Source organism: Argiope bruennichi, chromosome 10 (genome assembly GCF_947563725.1).
Source record: "Argiope bruennichi chromosome 10, qqArgBrue1.1, whole genome shotgun sequence".
Taxonomy (NCBI): domain Eukaryota; kingdom Metazoa; phylum Arthropoda; class Arachnida; order Araneae; family Araneidae; genus Argiope; species Argiope bruennichi.
In genome coordinates this window covers 113469706-113482205 of record NC_079160.1, presented here as the reverse complement: position 1 = coordinate 113482205, position 12500 = coordinate 113469706, and positions in this window count along the sequence as shown.

The window sequence follows — 12500 nt, the reverse complement described above, 5'->3', positions numbered from 1 at the left end:
ATTGTCAATCGCTTCGCGAGCAGAGTGGCGCAGTGGAAGCGTGCTGGGCCCATAACCCAGAGGTCCGTGGATCGAAACCACGCTCTGCTAATTAATTTTATTAAATGTCTCCGTTTCGTGCGATGTCAGAAATTTAAATAACTCGGTATTAATTCTTACTTCATTATAACCAATTTAGGAGAAATTATTGTAATACATTCTCTCTATTCCCGTCTTCGATTTTTCAATTTTCAAGACGCTTGATTGTCAATCGCTTCGCGAGCTGAGTGGCGCAGTGGAAGCGTGCTGGGCCCATAACCCAGAGGTCCGTGGATCGAAACCACGCTCTGCTAATTAATTTTATTAAATGTCTCCGTTTCGTGCGATGTCAGAAATTTAAATAACTCGGTATTAATTCTTACTTCATTATAACCAATTTAGGAGAAATTATTGTAATACACTCTCTCTATTCCCGTCTTCGATTTTTCAATTTTCAAGACACTTGATTGTCAATCGCTTCGCGAGCAGAGTGGCGCAGTGGAAGCGTGCTGGGCCCATAACCCAGAGGTGAGTGGATCGAAACCACGCTCTGCTAATTAATTTTATTAAATGTCTCCGTTTCGTGCGATGTAGAAAATTTAAATAACTCGGTATTAATTCTTACTTCATTATAACCAATTTAGGAGAAAATATTGTAATACACTCTCTCTATTCCCGTCTTCGATTTTTCAATTTTCAAGACGCTTGATTGTCAATCGCTTCGCGAGCAGAGTGGCGCAGTGGAAGCGTGCTGGGCCCATAACCCAGAGGTGAGTGGATCGAAACCACGCTCTGCTAATTAATTTTATTAAATGTCTCCGTTTCGTGCGATGTAGAAAATTTAAATAACTCGGTATTAATTCTTACTTCATTGTAACCAATTTAGGAGAAAATATTGTAATACACTCTCTCTATTCCCGTCTTCGATTTTTCAATTTTCAAGACGCTTGATTGTCAATCGCTTCGCGAGCAGAGTGGCGCAGTGGAAGCGTGTTGGGCCCATAACCCAGAGGTGAGTGGATCGAAACCACGCTCTGCTAATTATTTTTATTAAATGTCTCCGTTTCGTGCGATGTCAGAAATTTAAATAACTCAGTATTAATTCTTACTTCATTATAACCAATTTAGGAGAAAATATTGTAATACACTCTCTCTATTCCCGTCTTCGATTTTTCAAATTTCAAGACGCTTGATTGTCAATCGCTTCGCGAGCAGAGTGGCGCAGTGGAAGCGTGCTGGGCCCATAACCCAGAGGTGAGTGGATGGAAACCACTCTCTGCTAATTAATGTTATTAAATGTCTCCGTTTCGTGCGATGTAGAAAATTTAAATAACTCGGTATTAATTCTTACTTCATTATATCCATTTTAGGAGAAAATATTGTAATACACTCTCTCTATTCCCGTCTTCGATTTTTCAATTTTCAAGACGCTTGATTGTCAATCGCTTCGCGAGCAGAGTGGCGCAGTGGAAGCGTGCCTGGCCCATAACCCATAGGTCCGTGGATCGAAACCACGCTCTGCTAATTAATTTTATTAAATGTCTCCGTTTCGTGCGATGTAGAAAATTTAAATAACTCGGTATTAATTCTTACTTCATTATAACCAATTTAGGAGAAATTATTGTAATACACTCTCTCTATTCCCGTCTTCGATTTTTCAATTTTCAAGACGCTTGATTGTCAATCGCTTCGCGAGCAGAGTGGCGCAGTGGAAGCGTGCTGGGCCCATAACCCAGAGGTGAGTGGATCGAAACCACGCTCTGCTAATTAATTTTATTAAATGTCTCCGTTTCGTGCGATGTCAGAAATTTAAATAACTCGGTATTAATTCTTACTTCATTCTAACCAATTTAGGAGAAATTATTGTAATACACTCTCTCTATTCCCGTCTTCGATTTTTCAATTTTCAAGACGCTTAATTGTCAATCGCTTCGCGAGCAGAGTGGCGCAGTGGAAGCGTGCCTGGCCCATAACCCATAGGTCCGTGGATCGAAACCACGCTCTGCTAATTAATTTTATTAAATGTCTCCGTTTCGTGCGATGTAGAAAATTTAAATAACTCGGTATTAATTCTTACTTCATTATATCCATTTTAGGAGAAAATATTGTAATACACTCTCTCTATTCCCGTCTTCGATTTTTCAATTTTCAAGACGCTTGATTGTCAATCGCTTCGCGAGCAGAGTGGCGCAGTGGAAGCGTGCTGGGCCCATAACCCAGAGGTCCGTGGATCGAAACCACGCTCTGCTAATTAATTTTATTAAATGTCTCCGTTTCGTGCGATGTCAGAAATTTAAATAACTCGGTATTAATTCTTACTTCATTCTAACCAATTTAGGAGAAATTATTGTAATACACTCTCTCTATTCCCGTCTTCGATTTTTCAATTTTCAAGACGCTTGATTGTCAATCGCTTCGCGAGCAGATTGGCGCAGTGGAAGCGTGCCTGGCCCATAACCCATAGGTCCGTGGATCGAAACCACGCTCTGCTAATTAATTTTATTAAATGTCTCCGTTTCGTGCGATGTAGAAAATTTAAATAACTCGGTATTAATTCTTACTTCATTATAACCAATTTAGGAGAAAATATTGTAATACACTCTCTCTATTCCCGTCTTCGATTTTTCAATTTTCAAGACGCTTGATTGTCAATCGCTTCGCGAGCAGAGTGGCGCAGTGGAAGCGTGCTGGGCCCATAACCCAGAGGTGAGTGGATCGAAACCACGCTCTGCTAATTAATTTTATTAAATGTCTCCGTTTCGTGCGATGTAGAAAATTTAAATAACTCGGTATTAATTCTTACTTCATTGTAACCAATTTAGGAGAAAATATTGTAATACACTCTCTCTATTCCCGTCTTCGATTTTTCAATTTTCAAGACGCTTGATTGTCAATCGCTTCGCGAGCAGAGTGGCGCAGTGGAAGCGTGTTGGGCCCATAACCCAGAGGTAAGTGGATCGAAACCACGCTCTGCTAATTATTTTTATTAAATGTCTCCGTTTCGTGCGAATTCAGAAATTTAAATAACTCAGTATTAATTCTTACTTCATTATAACCAATTTAGGAGAAAATATTGTAATACACTCTCTCTATTCCCGTCTTCGATTTTTCAAATTTCAAGACGCTTGATTGTCAATCGCTTCGCGAGCAGAGTGGCGCAGTGGAAGCGTGCTGGGCCCATAACCCAGAGGTGAGTGGATGGAAACCACTCTCTGCTAATTAATGTTATTAAATGTCTCCGTTTCGTGCGATGTAGAAAATTTAAATAACTCGGTATTAATTCTTACTTCATTATATCCATTTTAGGAGAAAATATTGTAATACACTCTCTCTATTCCCGTCTTCGATTTTTCAATTTTCAAGACGCTTGATTGTCAATCGCTTCGCGAGCAGAGTGGCGCAGTGGAAGCGTGCTGGGCCCATAACCCAGAGGTCCGTGGATCGAAACCACGATCTGCTAATTAATTTTATTAAATGTCTCCGTTTCGTGCGATGTCAGAAATTTAAATAACTCGGTATTAATTCTTCCTTCATTATATCCATTTTAAGAGAAAATATTGTAATACACTCTCTCTATTCCCGTCTTCGATTTTTCAATTTTCAAGACGCTTGATTGTCAATCGCTTCGCGAGCAGAGTGGCGCAGTGGAAGCGTGCTGGGCCCATAACCCAGAGGTGAGTGGATCGAAACCACGCTCTGCTAATTAATTTTATTAAATGTCTCCGTTTCGTGCGATGTCAGAAATTTAAATAACTCGGTATTAATTCTTCCTTCATTATATCCATTTTAGGAGAAAATATTGTAATACACTCTCTCTATTCCCGTCTTTGATTTTTCAATTTTCAAGACGCTTGATTATCAATCGCTTCGCGAGCAGAGTGGCGCAGTGGAAGCGTGCTGGGCCCATAACCCAGAGGTGAGTGGATCGAAACCACGCTCTGCTAATTAATTTTATTAAATGTCTCCGTTTCGTGCGATGTAGAAAATTTAAATAACTCGGTATTAATTCTTACTTCATTATAACCAATTTAGGAGAAAATATTGTAATACACTCTCTCTATTCCCGTCTTCGATTTTTCAATTTTCAAGACGCTTGATTGTCAATCGCTTCGCGAGCAGAGTGGCGCAGTGGAAGCGTGCTGGGCCCATAACCCAGAGGTGAGTGGATCGAAACCACGCTCTGCTAATTAATTTTATTAAATGACTCCGTTTCGTGCGATGTAGAAAATTAAAATAACTCGGTATTAATTCTTACTTCATTGTAACCAATTTAGGAGAAAATATTGTAATACACTCTCTCTATTCCCGTCTTCGATTTTTCAATTTTCAAGACGCTTGATTGTCAATCGCTTCGCGAGCAGAGTGGCGCAGTGGAAGCGTGTTGGGCCCATAACCCAGAGGTGAGTGGATCGAAACCACGCTCTGCTAATTATTTTTATTAAATGTCTCCGTTTCGTGCGATGTCAGAAATTTAAATAACTCGGTATTAATTCTTACTTCATTATAACCAATTTAGGAGAAAATATTGTAATACACTCTCTCTATTCCCGTCTTCGATTTTTCAATTTTCAAGACGCTTGATTGTCAATCGCTTCGCGAGCAGAGTGGCGCAGTGGAAGCGTGCTGGGCCCATAACCCAGAGGTGAGTGGATCGAAACCACGCTCTGCTAATTAATTTTATTAAATGTCTCCGTTTCGTGCGATGTAGAAAATTTAAATAACTCGGTATTAATTCTTACTTCATTGTAACCAATTTAGGAGAAAATATTGTAATACACTCTCTCTATTCCCGTCTTCGATTTTTCAATTTTCAAGACGCTTGATTGTCAATCGCTTCGCGAGCAGAGTGGCGCAGTGGAAGCGTGCTGGGCCCATAACCCAGAGGTGAGTGGATGGAAACCACTCTCTGCTAATTAATGTTATTAAATGTCTCCGTTTCGTGCGATGTAGAAAATTTAAATAACTCGGTATTAATTCTTACTTCATTATATCCATTTTAGGAGAAAATATTGTAATACACTCTCTCTATTCCCGTCTTCGATTTTTCAATTTTCAAGACGCTTGATTGTCAATCGCTTCGCGAGCAGAGTGGCGCAGTGGAAGCGTGCTGGGCCCATAACCCAGAGGTCCGTGGATCGAAACCACGATCTGCTAATTAATTTTATTAAATGTCTCCGTTTCGTGCGATGTCAGAAATTTAAATAACTCGGTATTAATTCTTCCTTCATTATATCCATTTTAAGAGAAAATATTGTAATACACTCTCTCTATTCCCGTCTTCGATTTTTCAATTTTCAAGACGCTTGATTGTCAATCGCTTCGCGAGCAGAGTGGCGCAGTGGAAGCGTGCTGGGCCCATAACCCAGAGGTGAGTGGATCGAAACCACGCTCTGCTAATTAATTTTATTAAATGTTTCCGTTTCGTGCGATGTCAGAAATTTAAATAACTCGGTATTAATTCTTCCTTCATTATATCCATTTTAGGAGAAAATATTGTAATACACTCTCTCTATTCCCGTCTTCGATTTTTCAATTTTCAAGACGCTTGATTGTCAATCGCTTCGCGAGCAGAGTGGCGCAGTGGAAGCGTGCTGGGCCCATAACCCAGAGGTGAGTGGATCGAAACCACGCTCTGCTAATTAATTTTATTAAAGGTCTCCGTTTCGTGCGATGTAGAAAATTTAAATAACTCGGTATTAATTCTTACTTCATTGTAACCATTTTAGGAGAAAATATTGTAATACACTCTCTCTATTCCCGTCTTCGATTTTTCAATTTTCAAGACGCTTGATTGTCAATCGCTTCGCGAGCAGAGTGGCGCAGTGGAAGCGTGCTGGGCCCATAACCCAGAGGTGAGTGGATGGAAACCACTCTCTGCTAATTAATGTTATTAAATGTCTCCGTTTCGTGCGATGTAGAAAATTTAAATAACTCGGTATTAATTCTTACTTCATTATATCCATTTTAGGAGAAAATATTGTAATACACTCTCTCTATTCCCGTCTTCGATTTTTCAATTTTCAAGACGCTTGATTGTCAATCGCTTCGCGAGCAGAGTGGCGCAGTGGAAGCGTGCTGGGCCCATAACCCAGAGGTCCGTGGATGGAAACCACTCTCTGCTAATTAATTTTATTAAATGTCTCCGTTTCGTGCGATGTCAGAAATTTAAATAACTCGGTATTAATTCTTCCTTCATTATATCCATTTTAAGAGAAAATATTGTAATACACTCTCTCTATTCCCGTCTTCGATTTTTCAATTTTCAAGACGCTTGATTGTCAATCGCTTCGCGAGCAGAGTGGCGCAGTGGAAGCGTGCTGGGCCCATAACCCAGAGGTGAGTGGATCGAAACCACGCTCTGCTAATTAATTTTATTAAATGTCTCCGTTTCGTGCGATGTCAGAAATTTAAATAACTCGGTATTAATTCTTCCTTCATTATATCCATTTTAGGAGAAAATATTGTAATACACTCTCTCTATTCCCGTCTTCGATTTTTCAATTTTCAAGACGCTTGATTGTCAATCGCTTCGCGAGCAGAGTGGCGCAGTGGAAGCGTGCTGGGCCCATAACCCAGAGGTGAGTGGATCGAAACCACGCTCTGCTAATTAATTTTATTAAATGTCTCCGTTTCGTGCGATGTAGAAAATTTAAATAACTCGGTATTAATTCTTACTTCATTATAACCAATTTAGGAGAAAATATTGTAATACACTCTCTCCATTCCCGTCTTCGATTTTTCAATTTTCAAGACGCTTGATTGTCAATCGCTTCGCGAGCAGAGTGGCGCAGTGGAAGCGTGCTGGGCCCATAACCCAGAGGTCCGTGGATCGAAACCACGCTCTGCTAATTAATTTTATTAAATGTCGCCGTTTCGTGCGATGTCAGAAATTTAAATAACTCGGTATTAATTCTTCCTTCATTATATCCATTTTAGGAGAAAATATTGTAATACACTCTCTCTATTCCCGTCTTCGATTTTTCAATTTTCAAGACGCTTGATTGTCAATCGCTTCGCGAGCAGAGTGGCGCAGTGGAAGCGTGCTGGGCCCATAACCCAGAGGTGAGTGGATCGAAACCACGCTCTGCTAATTAATTTTATTAAAGGTCTCCGTTTCGTGCGATGTAGAAAATTTAAATAACTCGGTATTAATTCTTACTTCATTGTAACCATTTTAGGAGAAAATATTGTAATACACTCTCTCTATTCCCGTCTTCGATTTTTCAATTTTCAAGACGCTTGATTGTCAATCGCTTCGCGAGCAGAGTGGCGCAGTGGAAGCGTGCTGGGCCCATAACCCAGAGGTGAGTGGATGGAAACCACTCTCTGCTAATTAATGTTATTAAATGTCTCCGTTTCGTGCGATGTAGAAAATTTAAATAACTCGGTATTAATTCTTACTTCATTATATCCATTTTAGGAGAAAATATTGTAATACACTCTCTCTATTCCCGTCTTCGATTTTTCAATTTTCAAGACGCTTGATTGTCAATCGCTTCGCGAGCAGAGTGGCGCAGTGGAAGCGTGCTGGGCCCATAACCCAGAGGTCCGTGGATCGAAACCACGATCTGCTAATTAATTTTATTAAATGTCTCCGTTTCGTGCGATGTCAGAAATTTAAATAACTCGGTATTAATTCTTCCTTCATTATATCCATTTTAAGAGAAAATATTGTAATACACTCTCTCTATTCCCGTCTTCGATTTTTCAATTTTCAAGACGCTTGATTGTCAATCGCTTCGCGAGCAGAGTGGCGCAGTGGAAGCGTGCTGGGCCCATAACCCAGAGGTGAGTGGATCGAAACCACGCTCTGCTAATTAATTTTATTAAATGTCTCCGTTTCGTGCGATGTCAGAAATTTAAATAACTCGGTATTAATTCTTCCTTCATTATATCCATTTTAGGAGAAAATATTGTAATACACTCTCTCTATTCCCGTCTTCGATTTTTCAATTTTCAAGACGCTTGATTGTCAATCGCTTCGCGAGCAGAGTGGCGCAGTGGAAGCGTGCTGGGCCCATAACCCAGAGGTGAGTGGATCGAAACCACGCTCTGCTAATTAATTTTATTAAATGTCTCCGTTTCGTGCGATGTAGAAAATTTAAATAACTCGGTATTAATTCTTACTTCATTATAACCAATTTAGGAGAAAATATTGTAATACACTCTCTCTATTCCCGTCTTCGATTTTTCAATTTTCAAGACGCTTGATTGTCAATCGCTTCGCGAGCAGAGTGGCGCAGTGGAAGCGTGCTGGGCCCATAACCCAGAGGTGAGTGGATCGAAACCACGCTCTGCTAATTAATTTTAGTAAATGTCTCCGTTTCGTGCGATGTAGAAAATTTAAATAACTCGGTATTAATTCTTACTTCATTGTAACCAATTTAGGAGAAAATATTGTAATACACTCTCTCTATTCCCGTCTTCGATTTTTCAATTTTCAAGACGCTTGATTGTCAATCGCTTCGCGAGCAGAGTGGCGCAGTGGAAGCGTGCTGGGCCCATAACCCAGAGGTGAGTGGATCGAAACCACGCTCTGCTAATTAATTTTATTAAATGTCTCCGTTTCGTGCGATGTAGAAAATTTAAATAACTCGGTATTAATTCTTACTTCATTATAACCAATTTAGGAGAAAATATTGTAATACACTCTCTCTATTCCCGTCTTCGATTTTTCAATTTTCAAGACGCTTGATTGTCAATCGCTTCGCGAGCAGAGTGGCGCAGTGGAAGCGTGCTGGGCCCATAACCCAGAGGTGAGTGGATCGAAACCACGCTCTGCTAATTAATTTTAGTAAATGTCTCCGTTTCGTGCGATGTAGAAAATTTAAATAACTCGGTATTAATTCTTACTTCATTGTAACCAATTTAGGAGAAAATATTGTAATACACTCTCTCTATTCCCGTCTTCGATTTTTCAATTTTCAAGACGCTTGATTGTCAATCGCTTCGCGAGCAGAGTGGCGCAGTGGAAGCGTGTTGGGCCCATAACCCAGAGGTGAGTGGATCGAAACCACGCTCTGCTAATTATTTTTATTAAATGTCTCCGTTTCGTGCGATGTCAGAAATTTAAATAACTCGGTATTAATTCTTACTTCATTATAACCAATTTAGGAGAAAATATTGTAATACACTCTCTCTATTCCCGTCTTCGATTTTTCAATTTTCAAGACGCTTGATTGTCAATCGCTTCGCGAGCAGAGTGGCGCAGTGGAAGCGTGCTGGGCCCATAACCCAGAGGTCCATGGATCGAAACCACGCTCTGCTAATTAATTTTATTAAATGTCTCCGTTTCGTGCGAAGTCAGAAATTTAAATAACTCGGTATTAATTCTTACTTCATTGTAACCAATTTAGGAGAAAATATTGTAATACACTCTCTCTATTCCCGTCTTCGATTTTTCAATTTTCAAGACGCTTGATTGTCAATCGCTTCGCGAGCAGAGTGGCGCAGTGGAAACGTGCTGGGCCCATAACCCAGAGGTGAGTGGATCGAAACCACGCTCTGCTAATTAATTTCATTAAATGTCTCCGTTTCGTGCGATGTCAGAAATTTAAATAACTCGGTATTAATTCTTACTTCATTGTAACCAATTTAGGAGAAAATATTGTAATACACTCTCTCTATTCCCGTCTTCGATTTTTCAATTTTCAAGACGCTTGATTGTCAATCGCTTCGCGAGCAGAGTGGCGCAGTGGAAGCGTGCTGGGCCCATAACCCAGAGGTCCGTGGATCGAAACCACGATCTGCTAATTAATTTCATTAAATGTCTCCGTTTCGTGCGATGTCAGAAATTTAAATAACTCGGTATTAATTCTTACTTCATTGTAACCAATTTAGGAGAAAATATTGTAATACAATCTCTCTATTACCGTCTTCGATTTTTCAATTTTCAAGACGCTTGATTGTCAATCGCTTCGCGAGCAGAGTGGCGCAGTGGAAGCGTGCTGGGCCCATAACCCAGAGGTGAGTGGATCGAAACCACGCTCTGCTAATTAATTTTATTAAATGTCTCCGTTTCGTGCGATGTCAGAAATTTAAATAACTCGGTATTAATTCTTACTTCATTGTAACCAATTTAGGAGAAAATATTGTAATACACTCTCTCTATTCCCGTCTTCGATTTTTCAATTTTCAAGACGCTTGATTGTCAATCGCTTCGCGAGCAGAGTGGCGCAGTGGAAGCGTGCTGGGCCCATAACCCAGAGGTCCGTGGATCGAAACCACGCTCTGCTAATTAATTTTATTAAATGTCTCCGTTTCGTGCGATGTAGAAAATTTAAATAACTCGGTATTAATTCTTACTTCATTATATCCATTTTAGGAGAAAATATTGTAATACACTCTCTCTATTCCCGTCTTCGATTTTTCAATTTTCAAGACGCTTGATTGTCAATCGCTTCGCGAGCAGAGTGGCGCAGTGGAAGCGTGCTGGGCCCATAACCCAGAGGTCCGTGGATCGAAACCACGATCTGCTAATTAATTTTATTAAATGTCTCCGTTTCGTGCGATGTCAGAAATTTAAATAACTCGGTATTAATTCTTCCTTCATTATATCCATTTTAAGAGAAAATATTGTAATACACTCTCTCTATTCCCGTCTTCGATTTTTCAATTTTCAAGACGCTTGATTGTCAATCGCTTCGCGAGCAGAGTGGCGCAGTGGAAGCGTGCTGGGCCCATAACCCAGAGGTGAGTGGATCGAAACCACACTCTGCTAATTAATTTTATTAAATGTCTCCGTTTCGTGCGATGTCAGAAATTTAAATAACTCGGTATTAATTCTTCCTTCATTATATCCATTTTAGGAGAAAATATTGTAATACACTCTCTCTATTCCCGTCTTCGATTTTTCAATTTTCAAGACGCTTGATTGTCAATCGCTTCGCGAGCAGAGTGGCGCAGTGGAAGCGTGCTGGGCCCATAACCCAGAGGTGAGTGGATCGAAACCACGCTCTGCTAATTAATTTTATTAAATGTCTCCGTTTCGTGCGATGTAGAAAATTTAAATAACTCGGTATTAATTCTTACTTCATTATAACCAATTTAGGAGAAAATATTGTAATACACTCTCTCTATTCCCGTCTTCGATTTTTCAATTTTCAAGACGCTTGATTGTCAATCGCTTCGCGAGCAGAGTGGCGCAGTGGAAGCGTGCTGGGCCCATAACCCAGAGGTGAGTGGATCGAAACCACGCTCTGCTAATTAATTTTATTAAATGTCTCCGTTTCGTGCGATGTAGAAAATTTAAATAACTCGGTATTAATTCTTACTTCATTGTAACCAATTTAGGAGAAAATATTGTAATACACTCTCTCTATTCCCGTCTTCGATTTTTCAATTTTCAAGACGCTTGATTGTCAATCGCTTCGCGAGCAGAGTGGCGCAGTGGAAGCGTGTTGGGCCCATAACCCAGAGGTGAGTGGATCGAAACCACGCTCTGCTAATTATTTTTATTAAATGTCTCCGTTTCGTGCGATGTCAGAAATTTAAATAACTCGGTATTAATTCTTACTTCATTATAACCAATTTAGGAGAAAATATTGTAATACACTCTCTCTATTCCCGTCTTCGATTTTTCAATTTTCAAGACGCTTGATTGTCAATCGCTTCGCGAGCAGAGTGGCGCAGTGGAAGCGTGCTGGGCCCATAACCCAGAGGTCCATGGATCGAAACCACGCTCTGCTAATTAATTTTATTAAATGTCTCCGTTTCGTGCGAAGTCAGAAATTTAAATAACTCGGTATTAATTCTTACTTCATTGTAACCAATTTAGGAGAAAATATTGTAATACACTCTCTCTATTCCCGTCTTCGATTTTTCAATTTTCAAGACGCTTGATTGTCAATCGCTTCGCGAGCAGAGTGGCGCAGTGGAAACGTGCTGGGCCCATAACCCAGAGGTGAATGGATCGAAACCACGCTCTGCTAATTAATTTCATTAAATGTCTCCGTTTCGTGCGATGTCAGAAATTTAAATAACTCGGTATTAATTCTTACTTCATTGTAACCAATTTAGGAGAAAATATTGTAATACACTCTCTCTATTCCCGTCTTCGATTTTTCAATTTTCAAGACGCTTGATTGTCAATCGCTTCGCGAGCAGAGTGGCGCAGTGGAAGCGTGCTGGGCCCATAACCCAGAGGTCCGTGGATCGAAACCACGATCTGCTAATTAATTTCATTAAATGTCTCCGTTTCGTGCGATGTCAGAAATTTAAATAACTCGGTATTAATTCTTACTTCATTGTAACCAATTTAGGAGAAAATATTGTAATACAATCTCTCTATTACCGTCTTCGATTTTTCAATTTTCAAGACGCTTGATTGTCAATCGCTTCGCGAGCAGAGTGGCGCAGTGGAAGCGTGCTGGGCCCATAACCCAGAGGTGAGTGGATCGAAACCACGCTCTGCTAATTAATTTTATTAAATGTCTCCGTTTCGTGCGATGTCAGAAATTTAAATAACTCGGTATTAATTCTTA